The sequence below is a fragment of the Bos taurus genome, chromosome 6 (assembly GCF_002263795.3).
Source record: "Bos taurus isolate L1 Dominette 01449 registration number 42190680 breed Hereford chromosome 6, ARS-UCD2.0, whole genome shotgun sequence".
Taxonomy (NCBI): Eukaryota; Metazoa; Chordata; class Mammalia; order Artiodactyla; family Bovidae; genus Bos; species Bos taurus.
The window spans coordinates 42,981,685-42,991,004 of record NC_037333.1 but is presented as its reverse complement, the minus strand read 5'-3'; the positions used below and the strand labels follow the sequence as shown (position 1 = coordinate 42,991,004).

At 37.3% G+C, this 9,320-nt stretch overlaps 1 long non-coding RNA gene across 1 annotated transcript; it reads left to right on the top strand.

Moving 5' to 3' along the window:
• Positions 1-2,606: 2,606 nt before the first annotated feature.
• Positions 2,607-8,485, top strand: LOC112447151 (uncharacterized). The gene is made up of 2 exons (XR_003035261.1): positions 2,607-2,711; positions 7,918-8,485. It is a non-coding gene; the product is annotated as an uncharacterized lncRNA (long non-coding RNA).
• The last annotated feature ends 835 nt before the right edge of the window (positions 8,486-9,320 follow it).

Here is a 9,320-nt window from a genome sequence, read left to right as displayed (position 1 = left end):
ATGTCCAACTCTTGCAACCCCATGGACTGTAGCCTGCCAGGCTCCTCTGTCCATGGGATTCTTCAGGCAATAACACTGGAGTGGGTTGCCATTTCCTTCTCCAGGGGATCTTCCCAACCCAGGGATCAAACCCGGGTCTCCTGCATTGCAGGCAGATTCTTTACCAACTGAGCTATGAGGGAAGCCCATATGGCTTCCATATATATATATGAAATATATATATATATATATATATATATATAACCAAATTAGGAATAAAAATAAACCTCTTTAACCTGATAAAGGAAATAAAAAAATATTCAAACAAATTATTAGAATAAGTAAATTTAGCAGTTTCTTGATAAAATGCCAATATATAAAATTTAATTTTTGTATGTATGAATACCATTTTTTAGTATATAATATTAATACACAGATATAATACCAACACACAAACTCAACTCAATATATAAAATATGATTTTATTTGTACACAATATATAAAAGTAACATTTCCAATAGAAACAACGTACACCAAAGTGCACCTAGGAGCAAAATAATGTATAAAAATTTAAAGGAGAAAATTATAAAAATTTACAGAAAAATAGAAAATAAAGCATAAAAGTAAGAGATGTAAATACCACATTTGTGTATGAAAATATTAAATATCTTAAAGGTAATTTCTTTCTGAAGTGATCTAGTGAATAATGGGTAATTCTAAAAAGTATTTGAAAGGATTTCTAAGTTGAATTAGCAATATAAATAATAGAATAAAGGACAAAAAACAGCTAAGATTTTTCAAAAAAGAGTCAGAGGAGCATTCATACTGTCCTGGATATAAAAATTTACTATCAATACATGAAAAATTAGAACAATATTTTATGAGCCTAGGGTAGACTGAGAGGTCAGAATCATATCCACCCCGTATTTAAAAGACTAATTCACGGCAGTACTTCATTGTATTATCAATGGTGAAAAATGGGTTAATTATTAAATAATGCATGGATTGCTCATTTAAAAAGAAAATAAAAGAACAAAAAATAGATCTTGACCCAATATCTTACACAAAACAAAATTCCAGATAGATCTAGTACTTAAACATGTATAGCCAACTTTACAAAAGAATGTTAGAATAAAGCCTTTGTGACTTTAAACTTGAAAAAAAGTTTGTTTAAAAAGATAAAAGGCTAAAACCATAAAATAAAAACTAAATTAAAATTAAATTCCATTTCTCAAAAGTTGCCATATAGAGATTAGAGAAAGCACAAACTTGAAAATGCTGTTTGCAATCTGTAAAACCAGAAAAGGGTTAGAGTAAGAAATTGATAACCTATTTTTTAAATCAAGAAGAAAAAGACAAGTATTTTAATATAAAAATGGATGAAATATCCAAACAAATATTTCAGAATAGGAAAACACAAATGGACCCAAGATTATATGAAAATATTCTCTCAACTTTATTAGAAATCAGAGAACAGCCAATTAAAAACTCTCACTTTTGTAACACTGCAACACCTGAAAATATCAAATACTCTTAAGCACGTGAAGTAGTCACTGAAAGTGAGGGTCCAAGCTGAAACAATGACTTTGAAAAACAATTTTGGCATGATTAGTAAGCTTGAGAATATCTGATGACCCAGCAGTTCTGTTTTCCAAAATACATAGCCTTGAGAAACTTTTCTGTGTAGTTACCACAAGAGATATAAAAGAACATGTGCAGCAGCACTGCATTTAATTAAAAAAAATTATTCATCAATAGTGTACCACATAAATAACTAATGGACTATTCATTCAATGGGATACAACAGTGAAGATGAGTTGGTACAATACAGATTAATCTCAAAATCCTATGTTGTATGAAAGAAGCAATTCATCATAGAATCTAGAATATTTCCCCCTCTACTTAATGCCCCAAACCAGCTAAAACTAAACAATACATATTTAGGGGTAAATACAGATGTGATAAAAATGCTAAGGCATGGGACTTCCCTGGTGGTCCAGCGGCTAAGACTCCGTGCTCCCATTGCAGGGGATCTGAGTTAGATCGGGGTCAGGGAGCTTGATCCTACATGCCACAAGTAAGACTTCACATGCTGTAACTAAGACCTGGCACAGCCAAATAAATAAATATTTTTAAACATGGTAAGGCAAAATTGCATTGTTAGCACAAAAATTTCAGTTACCTCTGATGGTGGTGAAATAGAATGTTAGCAGAAGAATGCAGGGATTTTTCAGGTGATTCTGAAGTTTGGTGTTAGGTACTGCCAAGTCTCTTCAGTCGTGTCCGACTCTGTGCGACCCCATGGACAGCAGCCTATCAGGCTTCTCCGTCCATGGGATTCTCCAGGCAAGAACACTGGAGCGGTTTGCCATTTCCTTCTCCAGGTGTTAGGTACAGGGCTGTTTATTTTATTTATTTTTATTAATGTGCTTTAAAATGTACTATATACATATTTATACATTTTCTTTGATATGATGTATTTCTCAATTTACACAGTGAAAAAAATATTTTTCTCTTCTACCAGAGCTCATTTTAATCTCTTGAACACTGAGCTAAAACTATTTTGTTGTTTTGTACACTCCTAAACACTTGTTCACACTTCTGTACAAAATACTTTCTTTCAGCCATTTGATACCCTCCAAACACCTTGGAGAGTCAAGACATCTTTATTTGCTTAGAAAGGATATGGGAAAATACACCAACCCCTGTACTGAGAATTTACCATCTACCAGGTACGCTATATAATTTCAATATCTGTCTTATTTAATTAACATATTAATATCCTGAGGTATTATTATTTCCGTTTTTACTTGAAGAATCAGAGGGTCATCCACATGCAGAGTTGTGATTTGAGGCCAGGCTAGTTGGATATCAACTGTGTATTTTCATTCACTCCCTGTTTTCACAGATTTAGCATTTATTTCTGACACCTTGAGATCCTGAGCTACTTGTGAGCAAGAACTGTGGGAGTGTGGTTTGGGGGAGAATGGTTACCTGTGTATGTATAGTTGGATCCCTTTGCCATTTACCTGAAACTGTCACAGCATTGTTTATTGGCTGTGAAAGTGTTAGTCGCTCAGTGGTGTCTCACTCTAAAGATGCTAAGGCATGGAACTTCTGTGGTGGTTCAGTGGGACCATCACCCACCAGATTCCTCTGTCCATGGAATTTTCCAGTCAAGAATACTAGAGTGGGATCCCATTTACTTCTCTGGGGGATTTTCCCGACCCAGGGTTCAAACCTGGATCTCCTGCATTGTAGTTGGATTCTTTACTGTCTGAGCCACCAGGAAAGCCTGTTAATTGGCTATACCCCAATACAAAATAAAAAGCTGAAAAAACAAAAACAAAAAATAGCTATGGTACTTCATCCTCAGAGCCCTTAACTCTGACCCAGATTAGGGTTAGAGCAATCAGTGAGTTTTAGGACATTTTGGCCCATGTATTTATCATGAGTTATAATAGCCAGAATGAGAGAGGAACATTTTAAATTATTTAATTCAATGATCTTACATTATATTTAAGTAAACTGAGGCCTGAAATGTTTAATTGGCCAGTCTCTGACACCACATCCACAGAACTAAGAGATATATCCATCTTTGTATCTCTTTTCTCCTTGGTCTTCTCTTTCCAACACCTCCCACTGTGGATTTGGCTATTTTTTCCATGTGGAGTTGGATAGGGTCCACTTGAAGAGTTTAACACCTATCTGTTTGTCCAATCTATTCCCTAACTTAGGTGTTTTCCTTAGTGAATAGAGCTGAGGACATTTTAATTAATTTATTATGTCCCTTCAATTAAGGGACCCAATTAATAATTGAAATGGATTTTAATTGGTTTATATCCTCTAGGGTATCATATTAATAACATAAATAAACTAACAGGTTTGCATTAAATTAGAATTCATCTATATGGATATTTGTTGCCTCCCAATACATTATCTATTCTTAACCTCCAAAACCGAATATAACTTTTTAAATGAAGATATCCTAATGTGCTCGTTTTTTGTTATTGTTATTCCACTTTAAGGCAAGGTCATAGTGTGTTCTAGTTTGAAATGAAAAATATTGATGTTATTTTTACTTTTGTCACTAGATTCATAATTTCCTCAGTTCTCCAGTCCTTTCATGTAGAAATCACTTTTGAGTAGTCTCTCTTCTTCAACAGTCTATCTGATCATAGCCTTAGGTACCACCTCAGAGAGGCAGATCATTTGTTTTTAGGTAATGAAATTGAAAATCAGAGAGGTCACACAGCATGCCTGAGCTCACACAGCAAGTTAGTAATAAGGATAGTGGTCTGTATTTAGACATCTTGTGGATTTTTCCCTCAAATGTCATTTACTTTGGCCCTCCATTCCCCTTTGGGATGTTATGACACAAGATTACATTGGGATGAATCTTCCCTTCTGTTGAGAATAACTGAATGACTTATCTTATTGGAAAAAATAATCAAATTTCTTTCTGTTATTCCCAGCACTTAGCAAAATATCTAGGACAATAGTGTCTTATTACAAGTTATTCAGGGTAAACTGCCCAAAGGCTTCTAGCATTTTCTCCTGCCTGAAGTGTTAAATGAATGCACCCTCAGAAGGACATTTCAGTACAATCCACCCTTGAATGGTTGGGCTAATTTATTTTTGCAACATTGTTCCTGATATTTCTCTTACACAATTTATCTTCCCTGCATAGCTACCATGTTTCCCATCGGATCCCACTGACATTCTTTCTTCCCTGCCTCCAGTTCTGAAGACTCCTCTAACTCAGTGATTTGCAAAATGTAGTCCTCAGACTATGATCTGAGAAATTGGTAAAAAAGCTGATTCTTGGCCCTTCTCCTCACTAATTCTGGGAGTGAGTTCTACACTCTGTTTTAACAAGTTCTCCAGGTGATTGGGATGCATGAGAAAGTTTGAGAACAGTTATTCTACTTAATGGATGAAGAAAGGGATTCTTAGGTCTTACAAGTCTTTCAAGACTTCAATTTTTCCTAAGTGGATAAATGAAACCCTTTCTAATACTCATGCACTCTAATACCTCAAACTCCTCCTTTAACAGAATCAAATTTTCTGTATTTGGGGGTATATGCCTTATTATTCCCAAGTGAAAACTGAGGGTAAGTATTCCAGGCTTTATTTCTAATTATTCTTCCACATAATGCCTCACACTTGTTAATGCATCAATATATACTTATCGAATCACTGTATGTACATGTGCTCATTCACATCTGACTCTTTGTGACCCCATGGACTGTAACCCATCAGGCTCTTCTGCCTGTGGAATTTTCCTGGCAAGAATACTGGAGAAGAGTGCCATTTCCTTCTCCAGGGCATCTTCCCAACCCAGGGATTGAACCCACATCTCTTGCATCTCCTGCATTAGCAGGCAGATTCTTTACCACTAGCACCACCTGGGAAGTGCTATTGTATCACTAGAGGCAGGAATAATGATGATGATCATGATAATTTTTAGAGTGAATATTTGTCCTGTTTGCGGTCCAGTGACATGTTTTCATATTCTTTCTAAGGTTGGAAATTCCTTTTTTCCATGGCATTGGAAATTAGAATAGAAAAAATTCTATTTTCCCAAAATAAAAGGCCAAACTCCCCCAATTTCTCTTATAACTAGTGCATGGCTCAATCAATGGAAAGATTTAAAAACCCAGTGATACAGAAAAGAACAGATGGAGAATTCCTTTTATCTCCTGTAGTGGTCACAGTAGCAATGGCTATTTGTTAAATTCTGGCAAAGAAGTGGTCTTGGGGGTGCTTTAGGTAAATTCAAGTTCCTTAGCAATGGCAAGTTCCAAGAGGGCAGTGGTACTCTAATGTCCATGGTGGCACCAGCACATTCTTGCATTTCTTATCAGACAAGTTCCTGAAAGATTAGCATTTAGTCTGACTCCCCAGCCTACTCACTGATTCTCTGGGCAACCCAATATCTTTCCATGCTTTTCTTAATAACTGAGTCAGTATTTGTTGCTTGCACTATAGCACCCTGACTGATGCAGTAATAATAATGACTGTTCTATTTGATTGACTAGTTGATATGTCTATTAGGCTGCCTATGCATCCCAAATATAACAGAAAATTAATTTATCTGAAAAGACAAAGATTGCAGAATAAGTCATATTTGTTTGCCTTCTGTCAGGCCTCCATACACAAATATGAATATTTGACACTCTATTGCTCCAGAGGGACAGCATGGAGTAAAGACTAACACATTCTTTTGTGTTGTAAACTACATCATCATTGCTCAAGGGGACAATGGGTGTTGCCCTCTACCACCTGTGTCTGGGTGTTGCTAAGGTCTTTCCTTTGTCAGCTCACATTTCCAATCTTTAAGGTCAAGTTTTTCTGCTCCAGGCACATCTTGGATGGGTAAAAGGAAGCATTCACATACAAAAGTTCAGGCATCATGACTGGGAAAATCACCCATCTGACCCAGAGAGACTCTCTTCTTGGAAAATTACTAAATTATATCCAACTATAAAAACCTCACTTTGAATTGTCTAACAATGTGAATCTCATTTAATGTTCACAAAATCTCTGAGGTGGATGCAGAGGGTGTCATTCTTACTTTACAGATGAGGCTCTGAAAGGTAAAAATCAATGTCATGGTTACATACCTTAATGTTAGCAGAATTAGGATTTAATTTCCTGTTGACCCAATTCAACAGCCTTTATTCTTCCTGATGAAATGCTGTCTTGCAAGGAAGGCCTCCTCTCTACAGTCTTTCTGTATACTCCACTTTCTCCTTCCCAGATTTTACTGATCACATTCTCCTTTAAGTCCTCAACATACTTCTGTTGTAGAACATAGAATACTTTGCCACTCACATTCCATACCTCTCTATCTGAAGTATAGATTACTGAGAACACAGATTATGCTTTACTTGTTTCCCATGTTCCTAGTACAGTGCATGGATTACAGTATTTGCTTAATAAATATTTATCACAAGAATGGATGGGTGAATAAAAGCAGAGGGGAAAATCCAATACTGTATAGATAATTATGACATGTTCACTTAGCATTCCCCCGAAACACACAAGTCAAAGGGAAAAGAGAGCTCTGGAACTATCCCTTCTACTGGGATCGACTCACTATGGTTCACTTCAGAGAAAATAACTACACTCTTCTAGTTCATTACAAATAAACCCCAACTACTCCAACATTCCAGTGCAGCTGGCTTGCCTGGCTACTATCTAGATCCCTTCATAATAGCACCCACTGCCATTTCATTACTGACAAGGGGCCTTGGAACCACCTAAAGAACGCTCTGTGTGAGGCTGAAGTGGCAGTATTGCTGCTCCATTGCAGCTGAAGGTGTCCTCATCTGGGGAAGGACTTCTGGATAATGAACCTTAACTGCCAGTCCCTATCAAGGGAAGTCAAGCCACTTTTCAAAGCTTGGGAGTCATTTGCTTGCATTAGATGGTGTCTGAGCTCTAGAGGTTGATGTGGAACCAGCAATGTATGTAATGAACATTTATGGAATTAAATGCTACAGCCATCATGATTACACAAAACTAAAAACAAATAAAGAAGTGACCATACAATCTGCTTGCATTGCATTCCACTTGGAGAATCCAATTTGTAATTCTGAGGGAGAGAAAATACTCTCTCTCCCCATTCCTTTCTTTTAAAAGAGGTGGCAGAGGAGAGGAAGTAGTGCATAGGTTTTGAATTCCAAAGACCAGGGTCTAATATTGGCTTCCTCTCTCATTCATTGTTGACCTTCAGAAAGTTCCTTCCCATCCCTTAGACTCCAATTTCTCTTCAGCAAAATAAGTATCATAATATCTTCCTCTCACTCTGCCCATAAGGATTAAATGAGATGATGTACATGAAGTATCGGCTCTATTGTACCTGCTCGTTTAATTTTTTCTTATTTACCACTGATTTATCTGTGTCCTTCTTGCTCCTTTATCTCAGCACAGAAGTACATTGTATTCTATTGAGGGTGACCTGCAGGCCTTTCTGGAAGAGAAGGTAGAAGACAAGGGAAAACAAGAATTTATTAGTTATGCAAAGAATCCTTTCCTCCAAGGATGAACATTCTACAGGCAGGAGAAAAGAATCCATGGGGACCTGGGCAGATTGAAACAGCTGTACACTGAGGAGGTTCATGCTGGGAGAAGACATTTCCTTTAAAGTGTTTCTGCATCTTCAAAGCACAACATTGAAAAAGGCCAAATGATGTTCCCTCTGCTGAATAAAGCTGGGACAGCTGCTTTAACCTCACTACATGTGGAAAAAGGGCTTTGATGAACTGAGAGTGGCTTTATGGGCAGTGACTTCCTTCTTGGTCCTGGACCATAAGCAATTTGTGCAATGCAAATAGAACAGACTATTCCATTTCTAAGTTTTCTCTGTGTGGACTGCCTCTGGTCCACAGGGATGTTGCTAAAATGGTCTTTGAAGTGGGGAAGATTATTATTTGTGGGGTGATGCTGGGGATCTTGTTGTTTTGGTGTAAATGAGTATTAAAGATCATTTTGTCAATCATTTCAGTTCAGTTCAGTCGCTCAGTCGTGTCCAACTCTTTGCAACCCCATGAATCACGGCACGCCAGGCCTCCCTGTCCATCACAAACTCCCAGAGTTCACTCAGACTCAAGTCCATCGAGTCAGTGATGCCATCCAGCCATCTCATCCTCTGGTGTCCCCTTCTCCTCCTGCTCCCAGTCCCTCCCAGCATCAGAGTCTTTTCCAGTGAATCAGCTCTTCACATAAGGTGGCCAAAGTACTGGAGTTTCAGCTTCAGCATCATTCCCTCCAAAGAAATCCCAGGACCCAGGCCCATTCAAGTGCACAGCTGAGTGGGTCTTTACATGTATATCAATAATTACAGTGGGGAATATAATTTTACATTTGAGTCTAAATATTCCTTCCCATTTTTGAGACAAATTCCAGAATTCTTAAATAAAAGAGTGATTTATGCTTATGTATCAGAATTCCCCATCATTGTGATATAATTCAACCCTCTGAGTTTCCTCTATAAAGTTGGATGAGACAGATAAGTCCATTCTACAGATGAGAAGAGTGAGGCTCAGTGAGGATGCCATTTGTCTAAGATGGTGCAGCTGGTTAGGAGCAACATCAATATCAGAATAACCATCAAGATGTATTTCACCAAGGTGGTCACAGATTCTATGGGCATTTGGAGCTGAATTTAATATAAATAACAATAGAAAAACATCACAATAGAAAAACATCCTGTTTTGTAAATTTTAGAAAACATGACTATGTGAACACATTTCTAGGGTCCTTCCTAGGACTATGGATGGAGTCTGGGCAAGCTATGGTCCTGGAGTGTGACCTTCACTATCTTCACAGTAAAT